The following is a 14,605-nucleotide window of genomic DNA, read 5'->3' as shown; positions in this document are numbered from 1 at the left end:
GCGGGCATGTCACTGCTGACATCCGTGGCTCCATAGAGGAGCACGGAGCGCCTGTTCAGGTCTGCCTAAAAAACTGGCAGGCGGACCTGAACGGTCCGTCCGTGTGAAAGAGCCCTAAGGTGTTTCTGAAATGTACTTTGGTGAGTGGATTGACTACTTGTAAATTTTCTACATTTGATAATGATCTCTACAATATAAAATAGTGTATGATCTCCTTTAAGACAGACAGTCTATTCCTATCCTTAATATTTTTCCATGACTTTAGGGATGGTGGATCTATACCTAAACCACTCTCTCTCTCTCTCTCTCTCTCTCTCTCTCTCTCTCTCTCTCTCTCTCTCTCTCTCTCTCTCTCTCTCTCAAATTACAGATTAGAAATTCTTATGATATGTCAAAAAAAGTTCGATATTATTTCCATCATTTACACTTTCAAAATTACAGAAAACAAAAAAAATGGCGTCTGCAAAAGTTTGGGCACCGTGCAGAATTTATAGCATGCACTGCCCCTTTGCAAAGCTGAGACCTGCCAGTGCCATGGATTGTTCTCAATCATCGTCTGGGAAGACCAGGTGATGTCAATCTCAAAGGTTTTAAATGCCCAGACTCATCTGACCTTGCCCCAACAATCAGCATCATGGGTTCTTCCAAGCCAGTGGTTCTCAGCCTTCCTAGTGCTGTGACCCCTTGATAAAATGTCCTAAGTTGTGGGGACCCCTAACAGTAAAATTATTTTCATAGCGCGCGTTGTCAGCACCCAAGGCAAGACAAGTAATTTGTGCCCCTAACCCACGGAAATTTAGCACTCCCTGAGTCCCCTCCACTCGTACAGTATTAAAACCTGATATGGTACATTTTAGGATGTACCCCTCTTTCTCTTTGTTCTCTTTTCTTTCCCTTTTATCTCTCTATCCTAATTTCTTGTGTTTTCCCCCCATCCCTCTCTAGCTGTCTTTCTTGTTCTTTCTCTAATTCTTTCTCTCCCTTTTTCTTCCTTCCCCTCTTTTCCTCTCTCTTCCATGTATTCTCTATTTTTATTCCTTCTCTTTCTCCTTGGTGGGGGGATGGGATGAGTGGCAATGCTGGGGGAGTTCTGATCTGCCAACTTAGGTGCTCTTGATCAAGGTCATCTGTTGGTCTAAAAACTGTAGTGGAGACCGCAAAATGGCTGAGAGAGTGTTGCAGGCTTCAAGAAAAGCCCAGGATTTGGTGACCCCTGGCAAATCATCATTTGACCCCCAAGGGGGTCCCGACCCCCAGGTTGAGAACCACTGTTCTAAGCAGTTTGCCATTGCCTTCACAATCTCCCGACCTCAACATCATTGAAAATCTATGGATAGACCTTAAAAGAGCAGTGCGTGACAGACAGCCCAGAGATCTCAAAGAACTGGAAGACTTTTGTAAGGAAGAATGGGCAAAGATACCTCAAACAAGAATTGAAAGACTCTTGGCTGACTACAAAAAGCGTTTACAAGCTGTGATACCTGCCAAAGGGGGCAGTACAAGATATTAACGCTGCAGGGTGCCCAAACTTTTGCAGACGCCATTTTTTTGTTTTCTGTAATTTTGAAAGTGTAAATGATGGAAATAAAATCTAACTTTTGTTGACATATAGGAATGTCTAATCTGTAATTTGATGCCTTTTGGAGATTTTTCCATCTTTCCTTGGCTTCGTTATGCACATTAATACAAATTTTTAACTGGGGTGCCCAAACTTTCGATCCCCACTGTATATAAAATATATGAGTTTAGCTTTTTGAATATAATTACTGATATAAACTCTCTATCCCCTTGAATAGGGCACAATGGTGCTACGCATCCCTACCAACTTCCCTCAAATCACATCCCACTGTAGGTCCTACTCTCCGAGTCGGTCACATGGCATGTACGAAACTGGAGCTTTCCTCTGCCCACTCTCTGCTATTCCCCATATTGGGAAATCCTAGCTTCCCCTAGGCATAGAACACGGGCCATTTTGAAAACCCCTGGAGAGGGACTGTTTTCACACCTTCCATTTTTTAATTGCTAATGCCTGGCCCACAATCTCCATATTGACGCAGCCGGATAGCCAGTTTAGATTATCTGACTGGCAAGCTCTTCAGCTCCAGCACTTCTTCTGAACCCTGGGCCCCCCGACTCATTTTTGTGGTTAGCGGACTCTGAATCATATTGTAAGGACATGGACCACCTCTCCCATACCCTCTCTAAGATGTATGCCCTGCTCGTCTCCCCTATGGATGACTTTATTATGCCGAGCCTTAGCAAAGGGGACCTTAATAGGACCTTCACAGCTGGCCAGCGTCATAATATCATCCACCTCTCTCTGAAATCATCCATCTGTACACGCACGCAGCAACTATAAATTACTGACGCGCTGGTACCTTACCCCGACGACTTTGGCTAAAATCTATCCAGAGGCCTCAGATCGATGATGGAGATGTGGAGACGAGAGGGGGTCTTTTCTTCATATCTTCTGGTCCTGTTCGAAGATCCAACAGTATTGGTCAGAGGTACAGAAGATCTCCCATCACTTTACAGACTTTCCTATTCTGCAGGATCCTGCCTTCTTCCTGCTTCACTGCTCACAAATACCACTTCAGACATACAAAAAATCTGTCCTTTGTCACTTGATTAATGCTGCCAAGGCTTGTGTCACTCTGTGCTGGAAAGATCCCAATCCTCCCTCCATTGCCAAGTGGCTTAATAGGGTTAGAAGTATCAATACCCTGGAAGACTTGGTACTTAACGCTCAAAATAGTAGAGAAAGAAATACAAAAACATGGGCATATTGGAATATGTTCGTATATTCGGACTACAGGGCTGCTCTGGTGATTGAGACTATCAACAGTTATGTTGCACTCGCACATTGCATTACCCTGGTTCCTACCTTGCCCCCTTTTTTTTCCTACCCTCTTCTCCCCCCTCCCCCTCTTCATCACCTTTTTTTCAGCACCCTCTGCCCTTGTACCTCTGTAATTTAGCTGCTTCCAATCCACAACTGCTAAGTGTCCGCTCGTGTAAACAAGAACGGAATCTTCATGGTCAACAACTGAATATTGTAAGTGACAAATTTTTACTTGGGTAGTACTAATGTCATACTAATTTGTTGCTGAGCGACTTTGCTCTACACTGTGTTACCCTGTTAATAGTGATCGTCCCTATGTGTTTTGTGTCATTCACGCCTAGTGCCTTTGCTATATTATATTCTGATGGATACTTTATTTTTCTCTACCAATAAAGAATAATAAAAAGAAGAAATTACTGAAATAAATTAACTTTTTCATGATATTCAAATTTTATGAGATGCACCTGTGTGTGTGTGTGTGTATATATATATATATATATATATATATATATATATATATATATGTTACATAATGATCTAGATATGTCTGTTCCTGCTTGTTTGTATAATATTTTCCCACGACTTAGCTAAGACCTTTAATGAAAATAAAAAGATTATCATGTTTCTGAGAGGTATTCATAAACCTCAGGGTTCATTAAAGTCTCAGTGTAAAAACACTCAACGAGTTTTTCTTGGAAATACTTCTCGTCTATATTTTAGCATTGTGCACAAGGCTTGACCCCATTGTTTGTAAAGCCTATAATGCACAGGCTAATCTTCTGGAGATCTTCTGGGTAGAAAAATATGGTAGTAATAACTGTAATGTAGTTAGGGGGATAAGACTAATTACAAGCCACCACCAAAGAAACAAAATACCAACATGGCTTTCTATGGCAGTGAGGGAATGGGAAAGTGGAAGTGTTTTTCATTACAATCAGTTTCCAAGTATATTTCTAAAATGGTTTTAAAAATCAAATCAAGAATTAAACAGGCTGCTTATGAATCCAATCCACATGAGTTTTAATATTAAAAAGCTCAGATACAATGCTTTCATTAAATCAATATATAACTGCTATTGTTGCCCTTCACAGCTAAAATAGCTGAGGAAGAGAAGTTAAGATATACAGAGCAGGGCTTGCATGGACCCCTACAATATAGCTACAATATAGCTGGTCAAGCTGTCACACCAACAGCAGTTCAACCGCTACTCCTCTCCAAAAAAAAGCTTGGACTGGAGATGCTGTATATTTTAGGCAAAATGCGAATCAACTGTATAAGCACATGAATGATATTTTTTATCATTACTTCTATTACTGAACTTTATGATCTTCTACCAGATCTGCATAGTAATACTCAGACACAGCAAACAATTGCAGTTCTCAAATTATCCATCTCAATTCAAGCAATGCAGGAACCCAAACAGTAGTGATAAACAAATTGTATGATTTTCTGCAGATTGGACTAATCCACCTCAATATACAGTATATACTGTGTATTATTTGTATAATTTCTCTTTGTTTTTTTTTGTGATATTGTAGGAAGCAGAGAGCTTAAGTCAGCTTGCTTGCTTATCCTTGTGGATGTTCTCTAAGCATGAAGTGATTCAACTCAGTAATTTGCTGTGTATGTTGGCTCCAACAGGGTGTGTTAGAGGTGACATTCTGTATTAAGGACATTTGATGCCCTAGTCCAGGCATGTCCAAAGTCCGTCCCACGGGATAATTGTGGTCCACGTTCTGGTTTAATACGGCTTTCCTGGTAATTTGGGTATATATATATCTTTTGCGGCTCCCCCAGGGCCACAAAAGTTGTATACCATATTTATCTGCGCTGCCTCGGAGTGGACAGGGAGGGGGCGGGATGAGTGCCGTCAGATTACATACAGGAGAATCTCCTTTTTTACTCGGCGGCGGCTGTAATAGAAAGTCCTGTCTCCTGGGCTGCCATTGGACGACTGTTCTGTCTATAATAGGAAGCGGGACTTTGTACTAAAGAGGCCGCCGAGATAACAGGAGATTCCCCTGTTTGTAATCTTTTGGCGCTCATCCCGCCCCCCTCCCTGTCCCCTCCGAGGCTGCAGATGGGCATTGATCAGTCTGCACTGAGGCAATGGTAAGGCTGCTTTCATGGCAATGGTAAGGCTGCATTCATGGCACATGTGAGGCTGCATTCATGGGAATGGTAAGGCTGCATTAATTGCAATGGTAAGGCTGCATTCATGGCAATGGTGAGGTTGCATTTATGGCAATGGTAAGGCTGCATTCATTGCAATGGTAAGGCTACATTCATTGCAATGGTAAGTCTGCATTGATTGCATGGTAAGGCTGTATTGATTGCAATGGTAAGGCTGCATTGATTGCAATGGTAAGGCTGCATTGATTGCAATGGTAAGGCTGCATTCATGGCAATGGTGAGGCTGCATTGATTGCAATGGTGAGGCTGCATTCATGGCAATGGTGAGGCTGCATTCATGGCAATGGAAAGGCTGCATTCATGGCAATGGTGAGGCTGCATTCATGGCAATGGAGAGGCTGCATTCATGACAATGTCGAGGCTGCAGATCGGCACTGACCCTTATATTGCTTCACAGTTCTTTATTTAAAATTTAAGTTTTTTCCTGAAACTTCCGTCGTAAAGTGAAGGTGCGTGTTATACGTAGATAAATATGGTTTATCCAAATTACACACAAAAGCTCATCCTTAGTCCTGAACGGTGCTTGGGATTCGTTGGAGACCACAAAAGATATATATCTTTTTCCTTTTTTTTTTCCTTTTTTTTTTATTATTCAAACCACTTCAGACTCAACCACAGCAAGGGACTTGCTCATGATTTCATTCATTCATTAATATTGTCTCTTCTTCGGTTTCGCATCATTTGTGGTTTTCCGAATACTAATTTATATATTTATCTTTTACTTCATTACATTTTCTTTTTTTTTTTCTTTTTTCCTTTCCTTTCCTTTTTCTTTCCTGTTACTTGTTAGTTTACCTATCAAATTTAAATGATATATATCTAAATAACAAGCCCAAGCTCATCTCTTCACCACACAAAGCCACAAAGGCAAGAGAATTATTGTTGGGAAGTGTATTAGTGTTTAGACAAACACACTTAGAACAAATTTTAATAGTTCAAAGAATGTCAGGCAAAATGGTCGGCCCTCACGCATGTTCACTTCATCAAATCTGATCCTCTTTGAAAAATGTTTGGCCACCCCTGCCCTAGTCAATCAGTAGACAGGGGTTTTCTTTCTGATGCATGGTGGGAAAGTTATTAAAGCTGAGCTTGCACCAATTTAAGTAAGCATATTTCATACGCTGGTGAAGTTGGCAATTACTGTAGTAGTGATGGCTAGGAGGTCGCTCACTTAGCACTGCCACCATTCACAAAATGTCTTGTATTTTTCCAATTACAAGGCATACTCTGATCATAATGTCACTGCTCCTCCTCTCCACCTTGTCCAATCAGAGAACACTTTGTATTCCTTAAAAATAAATAAAAATACAAGGCATTCTGTAAATGACAGCAATACCCAGCAGAACCTGGAAGATTACAGCTATCAAGGTAGTAGTGCTGTCTACTACAGAGATTGCCAGCTGTCCCAGTGGTCTCTAAGAAGGAAACATGCATAATTATAGTGGTATAAGCTGGATTAATAAAGGTTTGCAATAAAGATCATACCTAGATTTTAGCTTTAAATATTTGAGGATTGAGATAACGCTATGTAGCACTACCCCCAGAGGAGCTGCTGGATTTTTGGGCGGCATATTACCTCATGGCTCCTCCGAATTCCTGGGGGTGAATGATGCATATTGCATATAGTAGAAGTAAAGGAATGTCCACGACAGGTGCTCTTTGCTGTGCTCTTTATTACCCAGTCGGGTAAAAACAGTAAACTTATGGTGAGGAAAGTAAAGTTGAAGAAGAAAGGAGAATAGCAGATTCAGGCGTGATAATAGGAAACAGTCCTGCTCCCAAGCATAAAACTTCTCTGCGGTGGGTGCCACACTGGACGAAGAAGACCCAGAACCAATGGCGTCTGCCTCATAAATACCCCTCACAGGACAAACCCTCCTGATTGGCTGCTGGGAAAGAGCACCCAAACCTTGACTCCACTGCTGCCACCTGCAGCACCGAGGCTGCAAGAACACCCCAGTACAACAGAATAAGCCCACAGCATAGCCAAGCTGAGACAGAGACCCTGTTTTGCACTTAACAATCTGGATCAGAGTTTAACTACACTCTGATCAACCCTTAAATTTAACTAGCACCAGTACCATAAAGTACACAGACGCTACACTAGAACCTCATTTAGCCACATTACAAGTTGATGTGTCCATCCAGCATAGCTCTGCAAGAGAGGGACCCACAAAGTTACTAAAGATGTTCAGAACAACAGAGACTGTGTTTGATTTACTAAAACTTGGATGTTAAAATTCTGGTGCAGCTGTGCATGGTTGCCAATCAGCTTCTAACTTCATCTTGTTCAATTAAGCTTTGACAATAAAACCTGGAAGCTGATTGGTTTCTATGCAAAGCTGCACCAGATTTTGTCACTCTCCAGTTTTAGTAAAGCAACCCCACTGTGTTCTATGTAGAAACCTTCAGGTATTGTGTACTGCTTCCTGTTCACCATGCATTAATGCAATAAGAGCTAATAAATCTTAACTAAAGTCACTGGCACTGGCATCTTTTGTACATCCTGAGGCAAGAATCACTCCCAGAGATGAATGTGCCTGGGAACTGTTGGTTAGTTGAAGATCAATATTTCTTTAATAATTCATTTATTGAAGAACAGTATAAATAGAATTTCTATGGGTAATAATGTATGTATATTAGTGCTGCCTTATTATTTTTATTTGTTTTCTAAAATACATTTTCTGAAGTGTAGATAAATAATTAAGTGCACAGAAGTGCAAAAAAAGGCAATAATTATTCCCCAGAGATGAATGCGCCTAGGACTAACTGTTGGTCAGCTGAAGATCAATATTTCTTTAATATTTTATCTATTGAAGAACAGTACAAATGGAAGTACTATCATATATATTAGTCCTGCCTTATAACAGTTTTTTCTCAAAATGAATTTTCTGAAGTGTAGATAGATAAGGAAGTGCACAAAAGTTTGTTGTTTTAGTAATGCTCTTTGAAACAGTAATTTTGCTGTTTATAAATCACTGGAGAAAATATTGTATTTTATGCCTCCAAGACTTTACTTGTTTATCAAAGTTGAATAGATTTACTGATAAACAGCGTATACCACAGTGCCACTCAGCCATGCATAGAATTTTTTTTATTTTTTGTGCTGACACAGACGTTATTTATGGTGGTGAAAGCATAGCTGCGGGAAAGACAGAGTTTATGTAAGAAAAATAAAACTTCTTGGCTTTCACAGTTACTCAGAAATTTCACGTGAATTTGTTGGCTAGAACTAGACCAAGATTTAAGTTGGCTTAGGTAATTATAGCTACACAATATCAGTTCCAGATCTTGGATTAACATACTGTGAGATCGTAGGCAAACAGTTTTACAGAGAAAACAAATCTCTGTTGGAGTCATGTAAAACAGTAAAGACTTTGACACCTATAGCAACCAGTCAAAAAAAGCTTTCTTTTCATTTTAACTTGTACTATGATAGCTTAAAAGTGGTTGCTGCCTTTATTACAGACCAGCTTCTCTTAAGTCTTGTACACACGACCGAGTTTCTCTGCAAAAACCAGCAAGAAACTTGCTGGGATTTTTTTTTTGCCGAGGAAACCGGTCGTGTGTACATTTTTCGACGAGGAAACTGTCGAGGATCTCGTCGAGCCAAAAAGAGAGCATGTCTTCTTTTTCCTCGACGGGAATGGAGAAACTTGCCTTGTCGAGTTCCTCGACAGCCTAACAAGGAACTTGACGAGGAAAACGATGTGTTTCGCCCGTCGAGTTCCTCGGTCGTGTGTACGAGGCTTTATAGACATTTCATTATAAGTTCTGCACTCCCGTGACCCTTTGTCAGCTGATGTCACTCGGCTGGTTCAGGATCTGGAGAGATCCCGACTTTAATGTTGGGATCCACCCAGATGCCTGCACCAGCAGCTGGCTCAGCCACTCAGTGCACTGCTGAGAGCCTAAGCCAGCCGCCCTTACCCACTCCACAGCCCCGCATTCCAGTGAGTGCTGGAGGGGCAGAGCAGAAAGCCACTGACTGACATTCACGGCTCTCTGCAGCCTGAAGTCTGAGAACTATGTGATCAGCAAAACCCTGCCTCTGCCAAATGGCCTTTCAAAACTTAGCCATTGAAACTTAAAGTATTTCTAAATCCAAAATGTTTTTTGACAGAGTAGGAACAGCTTAAAACTGGCCAGGCATTTTTTTTTTTTTACATCTATAGTATGAGAGAGAGATTCTACTTCACTTCCTATCCTGTAGACACAAGAAGTTTAAGGAACCTCTTCAAAGTGAGGGAAATGCCAGTTGAAACAAGAACAAATATCCCCTTTGGAAGATACCCCTCTGTTAACCTTCAACAACACAAAACATTTATTTTTCCCTCACTTTCGGTTCAGATTACAGAGGTCACCAGAACAGAGAGTATAATACTCGCTTGCGAGATGCAGACAGCAATACAAATGCAACAGTGGCTTTAAATAAATCTGAATGCCAACATGAGCTCTTAAAGTGGAACTAAACGTAACTAATAAAAAACTGCAAACAGGCAGCTCTTCATTGTAGAAGAGATGCTGGAATGAAGAGGTGAGTATTTCTGGGAGGGAGTTAGTGAATATATTCTATTTTTTATATATATATATATATATATATATATATATATATATATATATATAACTATTATTATTATTATTTATTATTTTATTTATAATTCTTCTTTTAATCACATTTTTTAATGGCAGTAGATAGACACCTACAAATGACTGTTCTATAATGGTGTAACTATGTATGGTGATGTTAATCTAGTGCTTCTGAGGGCTACATGGCTCAAGTGCTTCTGCTTGACCTAGATTAGATGAAGAAAACAGAGGCTTTGGCCCTAGCAGTATGTAATACTACCTTTCCACCTCATGATCGTTTGTAATATAAAATGAGCTTACACCAACAGATTCGGAAAAAGAAGAGCAAAAGTTAAATTATACAATAAAGTGGTGTTTAAGTGCAATAACCCATGGCAACCAGCAAAAGTTCTGCCTATTGCTGCCACACTTTTTGCTTCTGTGTTAATGTACATGTGTTAACGTGCATTGTGTTACATGTTAATGTGTGCTGTGTTCAGTTAGCCCATTTATTCAGAATGGGCTATAAACGGCCACGAATGGACCAAAAAATGAATGTGCCACATTTTTTTCAATGCAACACACCACAATACACAATAGTGCATTGCAATAGTTCACTGGAGTTCAAAACAAACTTCAAAATAAAGTTCAACAACACACTAATGCACATAACATGCATTACCACAATGCACTTGATCACAAAAGTCAACCCTTAATGATGAGACCTGATTGGTAAGTTACTATGTATGGTTTTATGCTCTTTGTACAATATCACTGATCTTTTTTTCTGCTTTTAAAGTTTTTTGGTTTCTGTACAAGGCTCTCGCTCTCTCTTTTCCCACTGCTTCCTGCATATCTTGGAAGTTATGATTGGCAGCAGCAAGTGAGTGCCAGGAAATGAAAACTAACGACTTCCTCCATTTCACACTTAAGGTATGATTCATATACTGATATTCAGTTCTCAACAAATGTGAAAACAAGGAATGGTACTCATAGTCAACAAAGGTCATTAATCATATTTTTCTTCTTAAAATATGCCCAGTGCATTATATAAAAGTAGTGATAGAACTACAAATTATAGGGCTTACAGGGAAAGGGGACTCCAACCCCAGGTCCCCTAGTCTGGAGAGCTAACATCAATAACACTGAGATTTTGTTCTCCTTTGCAGCCATGAAAGCTGCCATCTAATGCCTTGTACACATGATCGGTTTTCACGGCGGTCAAAAGTCCGCTGGGAAAACCGAGGGGAAAACCGAGAACCTGCTCGGTTGCTTTTCCCCATGTACACACGGACGGTTTTCCCAACAGGAAAACTGCCATGAGAGCTTTGGTCGGGAAAACCGGCCGTGTGTATGCTCCACTGCAATGTTTCCCATAGAAAAACCGCAGAGCAAAAAAAAATGCAGAGAATCGCGGTGGGGAAAAAAGAGAACAAGTTCTCATTTTTTTGCTCACAGTTTTCCTGTCGGGAAAACTGCTATGGAGCATACACACGGACGGCTTTCCCGACCAAAAGCAAACATGGCAGTTTTCCCGTCGGGAAAACCGGTCGTGTGTACGAGGCATCAGCATCTGTAGCTGCCATATGTTGTCAATTATGACACCAACCATTTGATGGTTTGACATTTTAGTTAAAAGCATAGGCAAAAGTGACAGTTATTATTCATGGCATGTCTTGAATATAATAGTCATGGGAAACAGTTAAATCAATGACTTTAGTTCCACGTTAACCGCTTGCTGACCAGTCGTCATCATTATACATCGGCAGGTCGGCTCGTTCCCGCGGACTGTTGTAGCTGTACGTTGGTCCCTTTAAGCAGGAAAGCGATGACCGCCAGCCATGAGTGATCGCGGGCACGAGAGGCAGACCAAGGACATGTGTGTGAAAACACACACATCCATGTTCTGTGAGGAGAGGAGATGCAGATCATGAGTCCCTACAAACTTACATGTTGACGAAATTTATGCAGACACCATTTCCTCAACATGTAAGTTCCATATTTGCCCTAGTGACATAGGAACAAAAATGGTTGAATGTATATATCATGCGATTTATTTATTTATTGTTTGTTTATCTTCATTATAGAAGCAATCTGCTCTAGTAATTTTACGCACCTCGAAGAAAGAAGTCTCTGAAACGTGTCGGGTGGGGTCTATGCGATTTGCCGTGGTCTTATTATCACGGTAGTCCTGTGACCACTCTAGAATTTTAAATTCCCATTGTTCTCCATGCATGTTGACACATACACATATCAGCCACTGTTGCTATTGTTTTATAATATTGTTAATCTAATATTTTGTATGAATTTTACTATTTCTTTTTGATGTTATTGATATACATTTATTGGGCCATTAAAGTTAAAGGGTCACTAAAGGAATTTTTTTTTTTTTTTAGCTAAATAGCTTCCTTTACCTTACTGCAGTCCTGGTTTCATGTCCTCATTGTTCGTTTTCGCTTTGATGTTGCTGTAATTCCTCTCTGTTCTGGACACTTCCTGGTTGTCTGTTTCCTGATAACCACAGTGCTGGGAGATTTCTCACTGTGGTCACTAATCATCACTGCCGTCTATTGGCTCTCTGGCTCTGTACATCAGAGAACCAGGAAACAACAGCAAAAACGAAACTAAACTGTAGGTACATTATATGATTGCTTTTTATCTATTTTTAATCATTTTTAAAAGGAATCAGTTAACTAGTATGTCTCTATACCCTGTAAACAGTCATTTCAGCAAAAAAAAAAAAATCCTTTAGTGACCCTTTAACCTCCCTGGCGGTATGATTCTTTCAGAAAAAAGGTGCTGAAAGCGGTACCATTATTTGCAAGGAAATTTGGCGTTTTATACTGTAGGTCTGTAATTTTTAGAAATAACTCACTTAAATCTGGCCAAACAAGATTCTAATAGACATCCCGGGTATGACATTTTTTTAAAAACAAAATTATAAATTATAATATAATAAATAATTATAAATAATTATAACAAGTAATAATATAATTATAATAAAAATGATTCAATAATGTAATCAAATCAAAATCACTGAAATTTGCTCAGTTGCAGAATTGTCGCTGTCATTATTTTATTTTTTTATGACAAATTTCCCCACAAATCGCTATCGCACAATTCTGCAAGTGATTATAATTTATTATCGCTGTTTTTTAGCTGCTCTTAAACTATTTTTGACATAAAGGGACACTTTTGGTTGCTATGGACAATCTACAGTTTACAGGCAGAAAAAAAAAGTTTTTATTATATAAAAGTACATGTAGGGCACTGGGCAGACCACTAGGGACAAGGGGGGTGTGTATTTTTTACATTCAGTACTGTAATCTATAAGATTACAGTATACTGTATGTAATGTGTTTGTTTACATTTTTGAATTTGGCGCCATTCTCCGCTCCCGTGCGTCGTAACGTCGCAGGGAACGGAGATCGGCGTCACACAGAGGCACTGTGTGAATCGAGCGAGGTTCCGCTCCCTCACACAGCGCGGTGGCATCGCTGGATCCAGGAACAAGGTAAGTAAACACTCCCTGTGGATCCAGCGAGGCAAGCCCGAGTCTGACTCGGGGTTACTGCTCGCAGCAGGAAAATCTAACCCCGAGTCAAACTCGGGAATACCGCCAGGCAGGTTAAGGGGGAGCCTTCTCCATTTTCCCATGTGGACCCACTTTATTGTTCAACCATACCACCTTCTCTTTTTCATTTGTTTTAAATCTGAGAGATCTGGGGCAAAGAAACTACAAAAAAAGGAAAATATTGAAGTATTGAAAGCACTAAATAAAGGAATGGTTTGGCTACAGTTGGGCTTAATGGCAGGGTTCATTAATTAAAATGGCCTTGTCTGCTTCAGAACATTAGCCTGTGTACAGCCTTGAAAGACCAGAGCTGTACAACTCTAAATATTTGAACTGTGATTGTTTTTCATGGACAAAAGTATCTAATTGTATTTTAAATTTAAGCCATGCATCCTTTCAGTCCAATTGTAAAAAAAAGTTATTATATACAGTTTAATAAAGTAATAAATACTCCACTTAGAAATAAATAAATCTAGATGTGTTATTTGTAAAATAAAGGGACAATTGAGCATAACGTGTGTGGTATTTTGGCATCAATCATGGACTGTTATTGTCAAAAACAATACACTATCTTCTCTAATATAATATGTATATATATTTTTATAAATGCTTCTACATAAAGAAACCCTGAAACAATACCTTCTCCTAATCACGTAGGTAGCTTCAGCCTTCTGTCACCTAGGAGTGAGTGGTCACAGTGACATCCTCTGGCTGCATCATGACACTGATCAGACTCGGGTGTTGGCACGTCTCCAGACGTAGAGCAGCCGAGGTGAGTATATATGAATCACTCATAAGCATATATCGGATAAGAAGTACAACATTAGCTTACCAAAGGATTTATTCCGTTCACATGCTTTACCTTACATAAGTCTAGTCTGCATAGGTCTATAAATATACAGGGCATACTCCATTACCCTAGCAAACTGGTGTACATAAGTAAATATACTGAATGTAAATAGTGAACTGAGAAGACACATATTGGCCCGGATTCACAAAGCACTTGCGCCGACGTATCTCAAGATACGCCGATGTAAGTACAAATGTGCGCCGTCGTATCTATGCGCCGACCCACATACTAAGATACGCCTAAAAATAGGCTTCCTACGACCGATGTAACTTGCCTACGCCGTCGTATCGTGGGCGCATATTTACGCTGGGCGCATTTGCCGCTCCCATTGATTTTCTATGCACATATGCAAATGAGGGAGATACGTCGATTCACGTACGTACTTGCGCCCGGGGTAATTTACGTGGTTTGCGTAAGTCGTACGTCCGGCCTAAAGTTATTCCCCATATATGAGGCGCAACCCATGCAAAGGTATGGACCAGGGAACACAAGCTGTCGTATCTTTTGTCGTTTACGTTGTACTGTACGTGAATATGACTAGGCGTAGGTTACATTCATGTCGTAGGCAGTGATCCGT

General features: G+C 40.2%; 1 protein-coding gene and 1 long non-coding RNA gene across 5 annotated transcripts in view; one reads left to right on the top strand and one right to left on the bottom strand.

The window, feature by feature from the left end:
* The window catches only part of SLC4A4 (solute carrier family 4 member 4), a 316,339-nt gene that overhangs the window by 131,049 nt on the left and 170,685 nt on the right, over positions 1 to 14,605 (bottom strand). The gene's annotated exons all lie outside the window — the stretch shown is intronic.
* LOC120915512 overlaps positions 1 to 14,605 on the top strand; it is a 66,834-nt gene that overhangs the window by 14,279 nt on the left and 37,950 nt on the right. For both annotated transcript variants that reach the window (XR_005743892.1, XR_005743889.1), the window contains exons 2-4: positions 10,404 to 10,537; positions 11,692 to 11,789; positions 13,836 to 13,950. This is a non-coding gene — a long non-coding RNA (uncharacterized LOC120915512). The remainder of the gene's footprint in view (positions 1 to 10,403; positions 10,538 to 11,691; positions 11,790 to 13,835; positions 13,951 to 14,605) is intronic.

The sequence above is a fragment of the Rana temporaria genome, chromosome 1, assembly GCF_905171775.1.
Source record: "Rana temporaria chromosome 1, aRanTem1.1, whole genome shotgun sequence".
Lineage (NCBI taxonomy): Eukaryota > Metazoa > Chordata > Amphibia > Anura > Ranidae > Rana > Rana temporaria.
Note: the sequence above shows the minus strand (reverse complement) of the source record. Positions and strands in the feature narration are given on the sequence as shown.